The following is a 20,133-nucleotide window of genomic DNA, read 5'->3' as shown; positions in this document are numbered from 1 at the left end:
CTTCCTTCACTGAAATTTTCATCATTATCGCATAAAAACCTACATTAGTTTCTATGGCATTTTAAAACCAATTCATCTGTTTAAAATCTTCAGAATTATTTTTTCAACGCCCTTGATTTTCTCATACCATAAATTTTTGACCTGTTAATTCTGAAACTATTTTCTTGCTTATTAACTATTACACAGATCAGTTTACCTCTATAAACCTCTATTCACTTCATACGCATTAATTAGATCGTAAATTTTAAACGAGCTCATTTCAAGATTATAAGATTGCTAATTTATCTTTCCATAAATCAAAATGTGTACCGTTATTCTTAATTTCATCTGGATAAATTAATGCCATTTATTTTAGTCACTTTATACATGTTCACTTCAAGATCATTTTACTGCTGCCTTATCCTCATCCTTCCTACTGTGCTATCCTTATCTTCAGCTCACAGAACTGGATATCATAGGCATACTCTTGAACAAATAGCCCCGAAAGGACCATTAGGATTTTTGCTGTTTGCTTTCCTTCGTACTCCTTCATCTAGCAGTATTTTGTAATTAATCCCTTCAAGACAATATTACAACAGAATCACCATTATACAATAAAAAAAAAAAAAAAACATTCATTTTATTTTTTTTGTCTGCATTCATACTTCATTTAATCTATTCACTCCAATGACGAATTATTAATATTATCTTTGCTACTATCAGATCATTTTACTCCACACAGGAAGGACCTAAATCAGGAGGTTAATAAGGGCTGTGTCTAAACCCCCCAGTTCTAAAAAGTCTATCGTAAGCTGCATATATTCGTCTGGGGATAGTAAGAATAAAACAGAAGGCTCTATATAAACCCCCAAGTTCTAAAAAGTCTCTCGTAAGCAGCATAAAATCGTCTGAGGATAGCAACAATAATTCAGATAGTACTTTCCTAGAATAATGGAGTTAATCATTTCAAGACAATATTAAGATAGAGTCATCATAAAGTACACAGCAAAATCTTCACCCGTACTCTAATATTTGTCTCCATTCATCATATAATCTAAATCTTTCTTCGACACAGTTTTTCCTTACACTGCAAATACATATTAATACTAATGAAGTTACGTAAGAGTCCTCCAATCCACCTGCCCTTTATTGCAGCCACAAGCTTCATCTACGACCAGACAAACATCACATCACCATAAATAAGCCGCAACTCCCGTACCCCGTCCGTCAATGAGTGAGTGCGAGAGACCCCGGTGGTAATATCTTCATCCTCTTCCGAACTATGACATAAATTGGGCGCTATCAAGGAGTGAAGTGGGGGAGGGAGGGGGAATAACTCACGCCATATTTTGCTTACAAACCCTGGCCGATACCGGAGTGTAAACAGCATGAGGGCCCGTTGCTTAGTCTAGGGTCGGGTGTCTGGCGGTCGAGTGGTTTGAGGTGGGGTGGGGGAAGGAGAGAGGGGTGTCTTAAAGAGGGGAGGGAGGAGAAGTGGATGGTTGGAAGGATGGGAGGAAAATGGTGGAAGGAAGTGTTAAGAAGAGGGAGAGAAAGGAGAAGGGAAGAGTCATTGAAAGAAAAAGTGAGACACAACTAAAAGAGAGAGAAGTTAGGAGGGAAGAGTGAGAGAATGAAGGAGGATAGACAACTGGAAGAGACAGAAAAGGAGGAAAAAGTACCTGAAAGAATAAAGGGAGAGGCGAAGCACAGTGAAAAGAGAGAGAAAAGGAGGGGGAAAAGAAAAGTAGCAAAGAGCAGGAGGCGGAGTGGCCAAGAGAAGGAAGAGAGGAAACGAAGAGCAGATTAAATGATGCACAAGGAAGGTGGAGTGAAGACAAACTGGGAGAAGAAAGCGGTTACCGAAATGTGGAGAAGAAGGAAGGGAAACACCATGAGCATTGAAAAGAAAGGGGAGAGAGACGGACAGTGGAGAGCTGGAGGGTTGAGGAGAGGGGAAAGGCGGAAGGGTATATAAATGTGAAGAGGGAAGGCTGGAGAGGTGGAGAGAATGAAGTGAAAGATGAAAAGAAGAGAAACGGATCGAGAGAAAAGGGTGGGAAGAACTTATGAAGAAAGGGTGGGAGGATGAAGACACTAAATGATTGAAGAATGAAAATGGGCGAGAAGATAAAGAAAAAAATAAATAAAGAGGGGAAGTGGAAGAGATATGGGATGGGAAGAAACGAAAACTGGCTAAATGGATAGAAGAAAAGTACAGAAAAACTGATGGAAAAAGCTGTGCGAAGGGAAGATGGAGACAAACACAGATGAAGGATAAATTTTAGAACAACATTAAGGGTGGGAGAAGTGATGTGATAAGATCTTAAGCAGCGAAGGAAGAAACGCGATAAGACGAACAGGGGGAGTACGAAAAAAATAACGAGAACAGATGGAATAATAAACAGCAGAAGGAAAGAGAGAGATGGAAGATTAAGAGGGGAAAATATACGAGAGGGTAGAAAGGGAGGAGCCGAAAGAGAGAAGTGGGAGCGGGAAGATAATATGTTACAACGAAGAGATTATAGAAAAAATACATAGATAATACAAATACGCTGGAAGGAGGAAGCAAGTACAGATTTAGATTTTGAGGGATGGTATATAAAACGAAGATGCAATGAAGAAGATCAGGGGAAAGGGAACAGGATGTGAGTATATACATGATACATTAGGAAAGTGGAAAAGGAATGGTGAGAGAGAGAGAGAGAGAGAGAGAGAGAGAGAGAGAGAGAGAGAGAGAGAGAGAGAGAGAGAGAGAGAGAGACTGCTTGGGGGACGGGAGATGGGGGGAAGGGCTGCACTAAGAAGGGGGAGATGGAGAACTAAATAAAGAAGGTCTGCAGAGTAAGACGTGAATTGGGGAGTAAGTACATAGCTCCGCAGGGGATGATGGTTTGAGTGATGGTTGGCCAGAGTCACAAGGAAATTACAGGGACAGAGAGGCCAGGTATGACTGTGTAAGGGAAGGTTGCTACTGCAGTTGGAAGTCCAGTAATCACGGAGGAATGTTCGTAGATGAGGATAATGTCAAAATTACCCGATCATTTTCCGCCATATGAAAATCCCCTGGCAAGATCTTACAATATCTGAACAAAAAAGGAAAAACAGAAAAATGGCTGTGTTAGAAATGGATAAACCAATTCACCAGCTACAATTATAGTGACTTTATACTTATGTTACTTTACTCTTGTTTGACCAACTCATTAACGTTCTCGAAACTGCCCAGCCACTCATCCTCGGTACAAAACTGTCTACATAATTTCAGTTCCATAAACAAAAAGCAATTCAGTTACGGTGGCGTGGGATAAGGTAATGAAATTCTCAGCTTTTCTTTACTACTCAGCCTCAGACACAATCCTCTTGCTTGTTCAAATTCTTAGCCCCTTCGAAACAGCTCAGTTATTTACCCACGAGTACATAAGTAATTTCTTGGAAGACCCCAAATTGTTTAAGCCTGATAAAAAATTACTACGTCTGTATGCGACAAAGCAATATACAATTTCTCATATTACCGATAAACCTTAGTTACTACAATCTTTGTTTGCCCAAGTCATCAGCGGCCTCTAAACTGCCCAGCCATATGGAAATTACTCATACTCTCTCTCTCTAGAGAGAGAGAGAGAGAGAGAGAGAGAGAGAGAGAGAGAGAGAGAAAGAGAGAGAGTTTGTGCTTTAAGCCAACAAGTTGATATACGTATACATTAACATAACGCTTATGCCCTAGACACACACACTCTTCAGATTACGAATCATTCTTCAACACTGTCAAATCCAAATCTCATACTGTGTACAAATCCTGACCATACTAGAATCTAGTTTCATCCTCCTCTCAAGCCCTAACCATACTACGCCTATCTACCCAAGTTCCTGGTCCTCGCGGGGGCCCAAGTATTCAACAAGGGTGTCGTGGTCGTCCCTTCCTTCCTGTATCAAGAAAAAATTATCGGTCAGGGGCTTAGTTCTGTTTATGTTGATTGTGGAGAGAAGGTGACCCCAGTCTTGACCTCCACGCCGCCCCTTATCTCTCCCCTTGTTACCCTTGGCGTTGTTTGCACTCGTTAAGTTTATCGAGGCTCTTTCGCTCTATCTTATACGTGGGCTTACTCATCTGCTGCCCCTCACTCACGCCCTCACTGCCCTCCTTCCCTTTCCTTCTTGTTGCTTCTCCCAGTCTTCTTTGCTGTTTATTTTCTTTCTATTTTCTTCTGATTCTTGTACTGACTTTCTTTTTTTTGCGTTCTCTCTCTCTCTCTCTCTCTCTCTCTCTCTCTCTCTCTCTCTCTATTCCATCCTTTCTCCTCTCTCCACACGCCATTTCTGTTTTCTCCCGCCTCTTTTTCTTATCCCTCCTTCCTACTTTCTCCCTCTCCCACTCTATCTCCTTCTCCCCCCGTATTACTTTACTATCCTTATCTTGGAGGCATAGAATAGATAATACAGCCAAAGCCTACCCTATTGCAGAAGGCCTCGACAGAACCAACAGGCCTTCAGCTGTGTGCCTTCCTATGTGCTCCTTTGTATATCCTCTCCTTTCCCCCCTTTTCCCTCTTCCTCCGTCTTCAGCACTCCACCCCTGCCCCTGCTCCATTTCTCGGCGCGTCCCCTCCCTCTCCTCCATCTCTCAACATTCCCTCCTCCATCTTTCTGCATACCCTCTTCCTGTATCTCTCAGCACCTCTCGTCCACTTTTCAGCAAACCTCCTCTTCCATTTCTCAGTCTCCACTTCCTTCATCTTTCAGCATGTACCCTCCCTCCTCCATCTCTCAGCACTACCCTGCCCCGCTCCATCTCTCACCCCCCTCTCCATCCCTCAGCACTCCCCAACCCCCACTCCCTTCAGCTGGCGATCATCTGTGCCGGATAGAAGGGTTGGCTATTCCTGTTATTTTGTTCATCGGGCCAGCCATCACGACCTCTCCGGGACGCACGGCACGATGTCTCAATTACCGACTTCCATCTTTCTTGCCCTCCCTCTATTTGCTCTAATCCGGAGGCGGGGATCATTGTGTCGTCCTTGGCTGTCATTGGGAAAGGGTTTACAGTCGCCAGATGTCCAGGCACAGAAAAAACATTGGGTACAAGACGAACCTAATTGGCGGAAGTCAAATGTCTGCTTGTCAGGCAACCAAAATATACATAATCATCGGGTAACTGCAGCACAAGAACTTAATGACTGTATTACGGACTGGGACAAGAAATACCTTTGTGGTGGAATAACAAGACGCTGAATTAAACTTGTGCACGGCATCTTTACTCACCGACACACGTCTCTACACAGTAGTGCGTCGGAGCCATATTCTAACTTTATTCATCCCGCATTAGGTAATATATATAACATAAGTCTGCACATCTTCACCGCCAATACATCAAGACTGTGAGACCCCACAATAATTATCATTATTTGTCATATCACCACCCACCAGATAAAACTGGCATCCAACTAATTCCTAATGCACCTGTATATCTTTATCTATATCTATATCGATATATCTATTTATGTATATGTGCATAAGGATACTGATGTATATGTAAGTGCACATTTATGTGCACGCTCACACACACACACGTGTGTGTGTGTGTGTGTGTGTGTGTGTGTGTGTGTGTGTGTGTGTGTGTGTGTGTGTGTGTGTGTGTGTGTGTGTGTGTTGTGTGTGTGTGTGTACTTACATGTAACAAAAATGTACAGTATGCATACAGCAACACACGGGAATTTACGTTAGAATCTAGGTATACACTTACGCTGTATGAGTAACTATTAATCCCTTTTCTGTAGTAATATGGAGGTTAACCTTTATAAGTAAGTATTGTCTCGAATAATGTATCTTCAGCTTATGGAACAGCACCAATTTATTAGTTGCCTAACAATGTAAAAGGGATTTAATATATAAAAAGGAGCCTGCGAAGGACTGACAAAGGCAATGAAGAAGCAAAGGAAGAATTGGCGAAGGATAAAGAAGTAAAAAGTGAGCAAGAAATAGGTAGCAGGACTCGTGCAGAAAGTATAGAGGGGTCAATGGGGGGAAGAGGAGAAGGAGGGAGAGGTGCAAAGAAAGCATTACAGAGGACCAAAAGAGCGCACCGGAAGGACAGAAGAGCAGAAAAATAGGGTACACAGAAAAGGTGAGGAAGAGGCAGATGGCAATGATAGGACAGCGGAAGACAGCCATGGGAAAAAAAGGTGGGGGGGGGGAAGAAGAGGAGGGAAACAACAATTGGTGCAAGGGCAGAGAAGAAAGGCATACAGAATACTATATGTTCAAAATACACGGAGATGAAGCAATTTATCAACTCAATGGACGAAGGAAAAGATGATGGGGGGGGGGGGGGATGATGTCTGGATGGATGAATGGGCAAATAAATGGATGGATGGATAAATGATGGATGGATGGATGAACAGATAACGGATGAATGGACTTCAGGAGGGATAGAGACAAGGTTGGATGGCTGGTTGGTTAGGTGGATAAATAAAGGTAAAGGAAGAGGAAAAGCTGGACGAAGGAAAGGACGGATGGACAGAGGATGGTATGGACGGATAAGGAGACGGACTGATGGACAGAGGGAAGAAGGGAGGGAAGAAAGGAAGGAGGATGAGAAGGAATAAGAAAGGGAAGAAAGGAAGGAGGATGAGAAAGAATAAAAAAGGGAGAGTGAAATGGAGAGAAAGAGGGATGGATGGAGGGTAAATCCTAGGGCAGCACTGTGTTTACTTGTGGTGGGGATTATGATGGTGAGAGTGACAGTGGGAGATCATGCCAGATGCTGTGTGTGTGTGTGTGTGTGTGTGTGTGTGTGTGTGTGTGTGTGTGTGTGTGTGTGTGTGTGTGTTCAGGGTGGCACATCGGCACTGATACCTTCCTCTACCCCTCCCCCCCCCCACCATTACGGGCTGGCACTAAAGCGGTTACGAGGTGGCGATGGGGGCAGGGAGCATTTTGATCAGGTAGAGGGAGGGGGAAGGAAGGAGGGGAGGAGAGGGGTGGGGTGGGGAAAGGAGGTGGGGTGAAAAGGGAAGAGGAAGGGAAAGGCGGAAGGGAAGGTGAGGCGAGAAGAAGGGGAAGGCAAAAAGGAATAAAAGAGGAGGGGATGGGGAATGAGGGAACAGGAGGGGACAGGGTAGTAGGAGGAGATGAGCAGGGGGAAAAGCGGATAGGACTGTGGAAACGAAGAAGTGGGGAGGAGGAAGGGAAGGGAAAAAGAGGAGGGAACATTGGAAAGAATGAAATGGGGAAGGGGAGAGGGAAAGAGGAAGGGGAGCGGGGAAAAGAATAGGTGGGGAAGGAGGAAGAGAGCATTGCGATCAAGAAAAGAAGGAATGAAGGGAGGAGGGAGGAAGGATGGGTTGAATTTAGGGGGATAGGAGTGGGTATGAAAGATGAGAAAGGTTGGGAAAGGAATGGCATAGGAAGAGACGAGAAGAATGGATGGTGAGAGAGATGAAGGAGGAGAAGAAGGGGGAAGGGAGGGAAAGGGAGGGCCAAGGACAAGAAGCAGAGACGGAAAATGGGAGAGAACGGGGGGGGGGGAAAGAAGGGAGAGAAAGGATGAGAAAGAAGGAAGAGAGGAGAGCAGAAGCGAGGCAAAGGAAGAGGAAACCAGAAAAAGAAGAAAGGGGGACGCAGAGGGAAGAGAGCAGATTGTAGATGAGGGACAGCAGATACTTCAAAAGAGGAGGAGCAACAGAAGAAGAAATGAGACAAAAGGAAACGAAGAAGAAAACGAAAGGGAAGAGCGAAGCTGAGAAACGCTAGAAGATAAGAGAAAGAAGTTAGGAGAGAGTAGAATGGACAAGAGGAGAGAGGAAATAGGAAGGGGACTGTAGCGGTTGTGGTGCTGGTGGTGGTTGTGGAGGGGAGAGGACTGTCGGGGAAGGAGGAGGGAAAGCGGATGGAAGGGGAGGGGGAGAGGGGGAAGGGGACTGAGATGGTGCTTGTCCCTCCGTGGAAATTGCTTTGGGATGCGACCTCCTTTGGGCATTTGGAGAAGGGAGGTAATGGGGAAAGGAAGGAGGAGATGAGGGGATGGTGTGAGGGAGTGAAGCAAGGATAGCGTAAATGAGTAGCAGTGAATGGATGAGAGAGAGACTTGAGTATAATGTGAAAGGAGTGCTAAAGTGAGAGAATGAGGGACAGAATGAAGGAGCTAGCGATGAAGGTAGCGAGGAAGGGGAAGGAAGGACTGAGTGAAGAGAGAAAGGATAAGGTGTTGGAAGGGAGAGGGTATGAATGGACGAATGGAAAAAGGAAAGGGTGGATGGACGATGGGAAGGAAAAGAATTTGATATGCGAATGCCTGAGAACAGATCAGGGTGACTCTGGAGAAGGAGGAGAAGGGAGCAGAGAAGTAAGGGAAACAAGTTTCAGACGAGGGATGAATATAATGATGAGGTAATAGAGTGTGACAAAGAACAAGGACAAAGGCAAGGGAAAGGGGTGAATGTCAGGAGAAAGGGGGGAAGGGGTTAGGGACGAAGAGTGGGACGTGAGGGGATGGGAAGAGGTTAAAGTCCATGGCGGAATAAGAAATCAGTGTACGAAAATGGCAGAAATCTGGAAAAGTCAAAAGTTTATAACTGATAGGGATCCGTTAAGCAAAAGGTCAAGCTGAAGAAGTGGAAAAGTGAAGGAAAAGGACAGGGGATGCAACGAGAAAAGAGAAAGCGAGAGGGGTACAGTGCAGGGGAGGAAAAGGGTGAGAAAAGATAAATGAAAAGCAGAGGAACAGTAAGAGCATCTAATGAGGGACAGGTGAGGGGTGCAAAGAGGTTAAGATGAGGGATGGAAAAGGGAGAGGAAAAAGGAGATAAGGAAAATAATGAAATGTGAAAGAAGGGGAAATGTATGGGGAGAAAAAGGGAGAATGGTTAAGGGGAAGAAAGATGATACGATGGGAGATGGGTGAGATAAGAAGTGAATAAAGATTTGTAGCCTCTTCCCAGTACTTCCAACAACAAGCAAAATAAGCAATCTGTCTAACCGAATCATACATAATATATGGAACAATTACTACCATGTGCACAAACATTAATAATTATAAGACTGTTCGACGGATTATTTGAACACCTTTTTAGTTCATCATGGATCATTCACGCTTGGATAATTTGCAGCATCTAGTCAAAATTATCATGATTTCAGGTGACTTTCAGCTAGGTGGATTATCATCTCGTCAGTACATAAAATACTCTGTTTATGTATGGTAAACTATAGCCTTTAATTATCACTACTGGATGATCATACCTGCCTACCTTCTTTGTATTCATGTCTAGGGAAAGAATATGCAACCCCTTGGAGATTACATTATGTTCTATTATTTTGCTTTGTCCATAAAACTTAACTATTTTACTAACCGCGGTAAATTATCAAACAATTTCTGCTATGCAATAAAACTGAACAAGTATCAGGCAATTTATATTCATTATTCATATATTTGATGCAGGGGAACGACGCGCTTTTGTAATGATCATCAAACCCTAAATTATAAAAGTAAATACAGAAATGAAAAGGATAAGAGCATGGGCCTCAGTCATTAAAAATACAGGACTGCAGAACAAGGGTCAAATTACGTAAACATTAAAATTCTAACACGGGGATTAATTACATCCAGCTCACACCCCCACAAAACGCCAGGCCCACCACAGCGCCGTAGTCAAGCCCCTCTTTTCCCCGCTGTTAATGCATGCCAAGTAGGGGCGAGGATGGCAACCCCGGCACAGATGAAACAAAAGCTATGAACACTGCGGAGTCGGCACGTGGTAAAATTATCTCCGGCCCTCCCGTTGTTATGTAAATACGCGGAATGTTGAGGTAGGGCGGCGTCGGCGTCAACTACCCACCTCTGCTGCACATTACTGGGTGGGAATTACTGGCACGAGCGACCAACTTCCCGTAATTAAAACAAAATACGAGTGTCATACATATTAAAATGCGGACATGCCAGGACCCAGTATTGTCTTCCTCGAATTACTGGCACGAGCGACGAACTTCCCGTAATTAAAACAAAATATGGGTGTCATACATAGTAAAATGTGGACATGCCGGGGTCTAGTATTGTCCTTCTCACTCTTTTCATATACATGGTGTCTAGTACGAAATATATACAGCCTGTCTGCAGAGCTGGGAATTTGTTGATGAAATCGTTTAATAAATTTAACTCCATCAAGTGATACAAATTACAGCATGGGTTCTTCATTCACGTACCTGGCAAATGATAACACCTGATACTTGAGACCGTATTTAAGAGGAGGTTCAAGTAAGCTCAGTCCAATTGTCTACTTACATGGAGTGTATATATATATATATATATATATATATATATATATATGTCATTGTCCGTAAGAGGTTGATGAAGACTGCATCTATCCCTTCTATACAGGCGTTCTATAGGAGGTCTCAACTCTAAGCCAAATAAAATCGCTTGGCAGTCCAGTAATATATATATGACGTCATTGCGTTTAGGAAGATATTTGTTCATTTTTCCTCCTACAGATTCAAACACAATGGGCAAAGTATAAACATTTTTCTTAACACAGTTTCTAATTCATCTCAAATGCTCTCTCAGATATACAAGGCTCACTCAAAACAACTATATAAAAGGCACATTATTTCCTTCTATTAGCATGTCTAGTGAAAATAAAAAAGTCCAAACCATGATATTCTTGCCTTTTATGTTCTTGTGATATCGTCTTCAATTTTCCTCAAATGCAACTAAAATAAGAGCAGACATCACATCCTCAATTCAAGTGTGCTTATGATAGCAGTATGATTCGCCACTTTCCATGACGGAGTCTCAAAAGGAACATGCTATTTGGGCGAATGATGTGGAGAAGGGGTTCTGAATGAGGAAACCAGAAAAAGAAGCAAGCACTGAGAAATACACTCAAAACAGGTGTATGAAGAGGGACTGCAGAGGTAAAAAGTAAGGAGATAATAGAAGAGAAACTAAGAGGCGTGGAGAGAGAAGGGTAAGACAGAAATTGCAAGGCGAAACTGCAGGTCTGTGGGACTCAAGATAATTCGCGGATTAATACAGTGAGGCGGGATCACATGAATCATTCCCATTTTTTTCCCTCTGTATGCGAAGGTCTCAATCTAACTTTGCAGGAGAGGAGGGGAAGGGGGGTGAAGAAGATTGCAGATTCCAACCTCAGATCAATGTCTAGCGAGAAGAATGATTGGGAGTGTTGGCGGAGATGCACGATCCTAATCAGGGTGCCCGGTACTGCAATTACTTTCTATAACCGTGGATTTATTCTCCCCACATCTGCTGTCTCGACTCAGTTCAGGACCCCTAATAACGACGCAGAGTAAATTCCAACCAGATTAAGAAATAAGCGCTCCACACTAGCCCCCTCCCCCTCTACTTTTTCCTTTTTTTCTTTACTTTTTTGTTTTTTTTCAGGACAGCACCTGACACGTAAGCCTGCAACCAACCGACCCCGTCCCTCCCCCAACCCTTCCTCCCTTACCCCTAACCCCCTAAATCCTACCTCCCTCGTCCCTCCCTCCCCACTATTCTCCACCCCCTTCAAACTTTCCTCCATCTCTCCTATATTCTCAAAATTTTCCCAACCAGATGAGATTCGAGTGTGCAGCAAGATTACGTGCAATAAATTGGCCGCTAGCGATGGCCGCCTAGACATTAGCATAATACAAGTGTTGGGCACTGTGGTGAAATTGGGTGTGGTGGGTGGGGTAGGAGGGCTAAGGAGGGGTAGGAGGGGGATGAGAGGTTGGGGGGAGGGGGCTGGGAGTGGTAAATGTGGAAGACACTTATTGGTCAGTGCCGTCCCTCACCAACTCATACTCACAATTCCCGGATCGTAAGTAACAGAGATGTGTATATTTCCTCTGATATTGTCCTCTTCTTACCTATCATTATCATTCTTCCTTTCCCTGTTTTTATATATTACCTCTTTCTTTCATTACCCCTTCACTTAGATTACTATTTTCTCTGAAGTGGCTACAACAAGACAAACTGTCCTAATCGTTTACATGTTTTCTTCATTAATCCTTTTCTTTAGATATCAGTTCTTCTTTTGTTCAGGCTATCAAAACACGATCTCTCCTAATCTTTTACCTGTTCCTTCATTAACCTCTTCTTTAGTATTTTTTTATTATATATTGGCTAAATGAGAATCTTAATAGGATTTGGACGTACCACTCACACTGACAAAAATGATCTCCCTTAACCCCTTCACTGCGAGGGGTCGGAGCTGAGCAAAATCATCTGTAGGTTCCATGAATGTAGTAAAAAAAGACCTCGGGTTGAAGGGGTTTAATATCACCTTTATAATACTCACAGTAAAAAAAAAAAATTGTGGGTTTTCTCTGATATTTTCCTGGTCTTAGCTCTTCCTGTCATTATCGCTCTCATATTTGTCCACTTCATTCTCTCTCTCTCTCTCTCTCTCTCTCTCTCTCTCTCTCTCTCTCTCTCTCTCTCTCCATTATTGAAGCTCTCATGATAAACAAATACTACTACTGAAAGATACGGCAAATGTCCCACTGTTTACGGCATAAGAGAGTATAATGTCTGTAATTCGATGTTCGCAAATTTTTCATATATATATATATATATATATATATATATATATATATATATATATATATATATATATATATATATATGTGTGTGTGTGTGTGTGTGTGTGTGTGTGTGTGTGTATACGAAAAGAGATGTAAAAAGCTTCATGTATGTATATACTTACTGAGAACTGAGATCTTAGAATGATATTCAAAATGTCACGTAGCATAAAATATACTTCTCCCGCCCTTCAGCAAGCAACAAAAATGCAATACTCAGGGAAAGAATAAAATGGAGCTGTCAGGAGACCATAGTTTATCCTCCCCACTTCTCAAGCCTTCTCCTTATATACTTTTTCCCTGCCTATTTTTCTCCTTTTCATTTCCTCTTGCTCTCCCTGGCTTTTCTTTCATTCTGATTTTTTATTCCCTTTCACCACTGTACATTATTTCTATTCCCCTCTTTGTAACAATCAGTTCATAAATCACTGGACAGACGAGCTTTCTTTTCCACTCATTTTTTCCCTACAATTTTTGTGCTGAACTATTTACGAGTATTTATTCTAGCGTGGGTTATAAATATCTTTACTTTTCATTCATCACAACCTGACAATCAGCTGTTTCGCTCAAACTCCTGATTTGTCTTATAACTTCTTTGCTTTCCCAATGACAGTCTAATACTTATTCACAAATCAGTTAGGACTTCTTAACCTACAGCCTAAAACCTAAGTGCTCATCAACCATTAATTACACGTTAAGTGCTAACGAACCACTCATTAATCCTATCTATATAACTCTCTACGACATTCCTATATTACCACTGTTTACAACTTGCTATTTACCTGCATACTTCTACCCATCTACTTTCAGGGTTCCTGTTCACCCCAACCTATCTACCTACCTTCAACTTATTTATCTCCCTATTTACCTGCAACTTATTTATTTGCCTGGATTTTACTTGTTTCCCTGCATCTAACCTACCTACCTACCAAATCTACCTGCCTACTAAGACCTTCCTACCTATATACTTACCTATATACTTCAGGCTACCTATGTACGTACCTACCAACCTACCTAGCTCCCTCTCCTACCCCACCTTCCCGGAGTTTCAGCCTTCATGCCCGCTATCCGAATATACGAGGTACCGGGCACTCTGCAAATTACACTATTTCCTTCTCACTGTATTGAAGGTAGCAAGGAAGAGGGTGGGGGAGAAGGAGGGGAGACAGGGAGAAGAAGCGGGAGGAGAAGAGGAAGGGGGTTACAGGAGGACGAAGGAAGGGAAGAAGAGACACAGGGAGGAATAAAGGGGGAATGGAAGAGACGAGGAAAAAGGCAGGGGGAAGAGAGGGAAAAGATATAGAAATTAAAGGATGACAGGGAAAGGGTGAATATGAAGGAGAAAGGAAAGGAAGGAGTCAGAGGCGGCAGGAAAAGTGGAAGGACTCTGAAAGAAGGAAGGAAAACGAATGAGGGATCGGGAAAAGGAAAATAGGGGATGACGGTGTAGCTGGATAGTTGAACAGATGGGGAACGGGAAATGAAGGGAAGAGGGATGCGAGGAGTGTGCAATGGTACTTTTAATAAAGGCTGCTACAGGAGTTAAGAAAGAGCTTGTAAGGGGAGAGATAGTGGAAGGGGTTAGAGTTAGTGGGAAGGGTTAGAATTACTGGGAGGGGATGGAGTCAGTAGAAGGGCCAGAGGGGGCGGAGAGTGGGTGTTGAGGGGTGATTGCAGTATGTGTAGGGGGAGCAGGGGAATAGAACTGGTGCAGGGGATTTCTGGAGAGATACAGGGGTTATGGGAGTGTGCTTGTAGAAACAAGGGGTAGAGTCAGTGGGACAGGAAGAATTTATGGGAGAAAGAGGGGGAGAGTAGGCGTCGGAAAGCAGAGTTAGTGGGGATATGTGGGACAGAGTAGGTGTGGGAAGGCAGAATTAGTGGGGAGAGAGAGTAGAGGGGTGTCAGAAGTGTTGGGGTGGGGGCTTGGGAGGGGGGATATAGGGGGGGTTACTGGGAAGGGGAGGTTACTGGGAAGGGGGGGGGGACTCACGCAGATTGCTACTTCCAGGGAGCAGGAACTTACTAGTCCCAGAGCGTCGTATCAAGTCGCTCCGTAATTTTCATATGGCGTGTCGGAAACCTTCTCTACTCACTTCTTTTCGGTGCACTTTCTTCATCCTTCATTTGCGTTTACACCCAATTTCTTACTCAACTCACTCTCTCTCTCTCTCTCTCTCTCTCTCTCTCTCTCTCAACAGTTCTTTCCGAGCTGAAAAAATTTAAAGCATTCTTTGGTGTTATCCATTTCAGTAATCATTTAGTTTAGTTTGGTAATGATTTTTATTTTTAATTCATTCTTGTATTACTAGCTTTTGTTAGCCACTTACTCTTCATCGTTTAATACCCCTATATTTTCCTCCTTTATTCTTATTATTACTGTTTTCTTTCCTTCTGTCCTTATTCACAAGCATTTCACCAATTCTCTGCTTTCCCTTTCCCATTTTCCCACTCCTCATATAAATCCCCCTCTATGCTCTTTCCCTCTTACTTCTCCCCCTTTTCTCCACCCAGTCATATTTCTCTCAGCTTTTTATATTTCACACCCTCCTCTCTTTTGACACCTTTACTAATTTTCTCACCCAAGATATTTTTACATGTCTCCCTTCTCTCTCCCTCTCCCTTCCCTCTCTTATTCCTTTCCCTTCTCTCTCTTCCCTCTCTTCAGTGTCCATTTCGTTTTTTTTTTTTTTATTAATTCGTTCCCTCTTACCCTTCTCGTCACTGTGTTATCATTCTCATTTCTTTATCTTCTCATTCGCTTCCATACTCTTACAGCTCCTCCTCTTCCTCCACCCTGTCTTCTTACAATTTTCTTTATCACCTTCTTTCTTACTATCATTTATTTCCTCTTTTTTCTGTATCCATTCGTTAATTATTATATTCAATTTTTTTGCCTGACAAATTTTAGTTTCCGTATTCTCTTTTCCATTATCAATATCGTTATTTTTCTTGACAAAAACTCGCTTCCTTTCAACATTACCTTATTTTCCTCGCCATTGCACTTCTCCCTCTCTTCCGTAAAATTATCCGTCCATCTCGTCTGTCTCGTTTCTTCTTCCTCATCCGTTATCTCTCTCTCTCTCTCTTTCTCTCTGTCTCTCTCTAATCCGAACATTCTGAACCTAACCTAACCTTACCTGACGGCGGGGGTTCGAACCTGATCCGATGAATTCCGAGCCTAACTTAACCAAACAGTGGCGCTTTCTCTCTCTCTCTCTCTCTCTCTCTTTTCTCTTTTCATTTTATCATTTCCATACTATTTTTTTTCTCTCTTCCTGTTCTCCCTTTTTCTCCGAGTTTCCCTCTCTGCTTCCTCTCGTTTCCATTCTCTTTTTTTCCTCATTCTCCCCTCTCTTTCCCCCTCATCAGTCCCTCGTCCCTCCCTTCCTCACATCTCCGTCCTCACCCTCGTCTCTCTTTTCAATTCCCCTAATCCCCCTTCCTCTCACCTCTTTCCTCATCCTCTCCTTTCCCCTCACCACCCTGTCCCTCCTGTATTTCCTTCACTCTTTCTCTCATACTTTTCCTAACCCTCTCCCATTTCCCTCCCCCTGTCTCTCATCTCTTTCCTCATCGTCACCTCAATTTTCTCCCTTCCTTCCTCTTACCTCTTTCCCCATCCTCTCCTCCATTTTCCCTCCCATCTCCTCTTCCTTCATCCTCTTCTCAGTTTCTTTCCACCCTTCCTCTTACCTCTTCCCCCATTATATCCTCTCTTTTCCCTCCCGCCAACTCTTCCCTAATCTTCTGCTCCATTTTCCATCCCATCCCCTCTTCCCTCATTCTCCCTTTTCCCTCCCATCTCCTCTTTCTTTATCTTCTCCTCCCTCTTCTCCCCTATCTCCTCTTTCCTTATCCTTTCCACCCTTTTCTCTCCCATCTCCTCATTCCTTATCTTCTCCTCTCTCTTCCCTCCCATCTCCTCATTCCTTATCTTCTCCTCCCTCTTCTCCCCCATCTCCTCCTCCCTCTTCTCCCCCATTTCCTCTTTCCTTATCCTCTCCCTGTTTCCCTCCCATCTCCTCTTTCCTCATCCTCTCCTCCCTTTTCCCTTTCCTCGAGCCTGGACCCCGTTTTAATTTGACTCCCGGAGCGTCCCTCGGTAAATTTTCTTAATGACCTGCCTCCATTCGAAAAGTTTGCTTATACCTCGTGTCCCGTCCTCTCACCCGCCTCCTCCTACCTTGTTTTTGGCCTCCCAAACTTTCTTGCTTAGCCCCTTTGTAGCTTCTCTCCTTTGGCTATTGTTTATTAGGCATGTCTTCGGATCTAAGACTTATATGCTCAGCACTCGTCCTCCCATCTATTGTTTTCCTGACCCCTTTTTTTGTGCTCCTACTGTATTTTCTTTCCTTTTTTGCATAAATATATATATGTATATATATATATATATATATATATATATATATATATATATATATATATATATATATATATATATATATATATATTTCTCTCTCTCTCTCTCTCTCTTTCTCTATTTATACGATTATATATATACACACAATTTTATTTTCTACCTAAGACTTGTTTTCCCGCCCTCTCATCCTATCTTGTTCTGGGACCCTTAACTTTGTGCTTATCTCTTTTATATATTTTCTTCTTTCTGTTTATGCAGTTATGCTTATGTTAGTCTGAAGTTTCCATTATTTAACTATTTATTGTCTTTTTCTTTTTCATCCTTCCTTGATTGTTGTCCCCGTTGCTCCATCTTTCTTCAGCAATATTGGCTTTTTCATCATACATAAGCTATTTTCATGTCCTGGAAGTAATTTGCTTTTCAGCTGTTTTCTCATTCGTTTTGGGCGGCAACTAAACTTGCATGCTTATTATTTTAAGAAGATTCATTCCTTGTTAGAGATTATTACTCTTTATTATATCCACGTGCCAAATAAGATAAGATTCAGCTTAATTTGTTTGATTTTGTTCGGCTGTGCTGAACTTAAACTGGCTATTTACACTGGCCCGGTTATGTTACGTTTGTGCTTCTTCACCTTTCATGTTATCCTTTGTAGCTTCTCCCATTCCAGTCTAAGTTCCTGATCATCTTTACTTTCTCTGTAATTTTAGTATTATAAATCTTGTTTCCTAACCATCTTGCAAGTCTATTAGTATTGTCTTCACTCTTTGTTAAAATGTCTCTTATTCTGAATTCTCGGTGGTCGATATTTTTCACTGTTTACTCTACGTTGTCATACTTCTCTTTGTCATGAATTCCCTGACCATCGCCCACCACCTTTTTACTTTCTCCAGAACTGTTTATCACGTCTTTTTAGAGTCGTTACTGTTATGATATTCACTATTCTTTTTAAAACGTTGCAACATCTCAGTTTACGGCCGTATTTTCTCAATTATTTGTAGACTTCAGTAAACTTGAACAGTGAAAGAAACCCATAACTTTTACTTATTTCTAAGTCATCAACATTTACTGTTATCAAGGTTCATTCCACTGTGACCACATTCCTCCCATTCTGTTCCTGGTAGAAACCTCAATCACGCCTTGATAGCACTTCCAACGCCATCAGGGCGACCGAAAACCACTTCCCCAATCTACCACGCCAATTGCACAGCTAAAAATTTCTCCTCTACTACTGTGAACTACCCCAAAATCACTATCAAGAGAAAATAGAAATGTACTCTCAATGCATCACAGGAATGAAGGAATAACGTTTCAGTGATATAAACTGTTCAGATGAGTGAAGTATACCCACATACTTAAACTGCAGCTACTCATTCAACAGTTTTTAATACATGGGTGCTAAATTTATGTACAGGAAAGGATATTTGTAATAAAATGTATCTCCTTTATCAGCAAAATATTAGTTACCGCCATCATCACAAAGATTTCACTTACCTACATCATTATCACACCTTCATTTACATGCATCATTACCAGAACCTTAACTATTTCCCACTATTTTCACAACCACAATTACCACTATTTTCACAACCACAACTACCAATATTTTCACAACCACAACAACCAATATTTTCACAACCACATCTACCAATATTTTCACAACCACAACAACCAATATTTTCACAACCACAACAACCAATATTTTCACAACCACAATTACCACTATTTTCACAACTACAACTACCAATATTTTCACAACCACAACTACCAATATTTTCACAACCACATCTACCAATATTTTCACAACAACTACCAATATTTTCACAACCACATCTACCAATATTTTCACAACCAAAACTATCAATATTTTCACAACCAAAACTACCAATATTTTCAGTCACAACACCTCCAATATTTTCACAGCCACAATGGCCTCCAATATTTTCACAACCACAACAACCATCAGTACATTCACAGCCACATGAACCTCCAATATTTCCACGACCACAACAACCTCCAATATTTTCACAAGCACAACAACTACCAATATTTTCACAGGCACAACGGCCTCCAATATTTTCACAACCACAACTACCACATCAAAACAAGCTCACAACTCACAAGAATCGATAGTTGATCACAGCACCACGGTCATCCCTGTTCACCACGAGCACCACAACGATCACAATTACCATAAATCCCCTGGGACTCTAACTGCCATAACTACCACCACAACTACGACCACAACTACGTGACAAACAACGACAACAAAACTATATCCATCACCGCTACTGCCACATCCACAACTACCCCTGCTGTCATAAAATACATATAAAAAAATCAACCAAATTAAAAAAAAATCATACATCACATTACAATATTACAAATGTACAGTAACTTTCTTTCATTATTAACTTTTCTATTTGTAACGCCATTTTATTATTAGCCTATCATTTCAACGACATACTTGCTAATCCCATCACTAACTCCACTACACCAAGCAACCACTCTCCTACCACCATAGCCCTTCCTACCATTTCAACCACTGTCCCAATCAACGACACTCATTTCCAACAACCATAACCACCATCACTGCAACCATTACCCAACAACCTTCTCCTACCACTATCCTTATTCCCCTCACCTCGCCCCAACTATCACCCTCACCAATATTCTCATTACCACCCAAACATTACCATAAGCTAACACCCTGAGACTCCTCACTCTCACCTGAATACTATCACCACTGTCACCACTATCACCACTCCATTAAGCTTTACCTTCCCTATCATCACCATCACCATTACACTGAACAATTCTTACCCATCATCACCACCACCACTACACTAAAGAACCCTGCTCATTCCTCCACTACCGCTGCAGTCACCTCCATTTCAACAGCAACTACCCTCAACCACTGCAATCACCCTACTACCACAACAATCCCCAATGCCCCTACAACTACCCACTATCAATGCAATCGCCCCAGTACCACTTAATCACCCCATACTAAAATCACCCTCAAAACAACTGCAGTTCCTTCTGCCACTACAATCACCCCCACTACCACTGCGATCACCCCCACCACTAATGCAACTACCCCCTACCTCAACTACAAGCCCTATAAGGTGTTGCTGCATAATTCCACCCTCTTCCCCTCCATTCCAGACAGAAGCTGGGAAGGACTTAATTGCCTACGTATGTTTATGTCT

The sequence above is a fragment of the Coenobita brevimanus genome, chromosome 66 (assembly GCF_032717465.1).
Source record: "Coenobita brevimanus isolate Jiangsu-jjx chromosome 66, ASM3271746v2, whole genome shotgun sequence".
NCBI lineage: Eukaryota > Metazoa > Arthropoda > Malacostraca > Decapoda > Coenobitidae > Coenobita > Coenobita brevimanus.
This window is presented reverse-complemented; position numbering follows the sequence as displayed.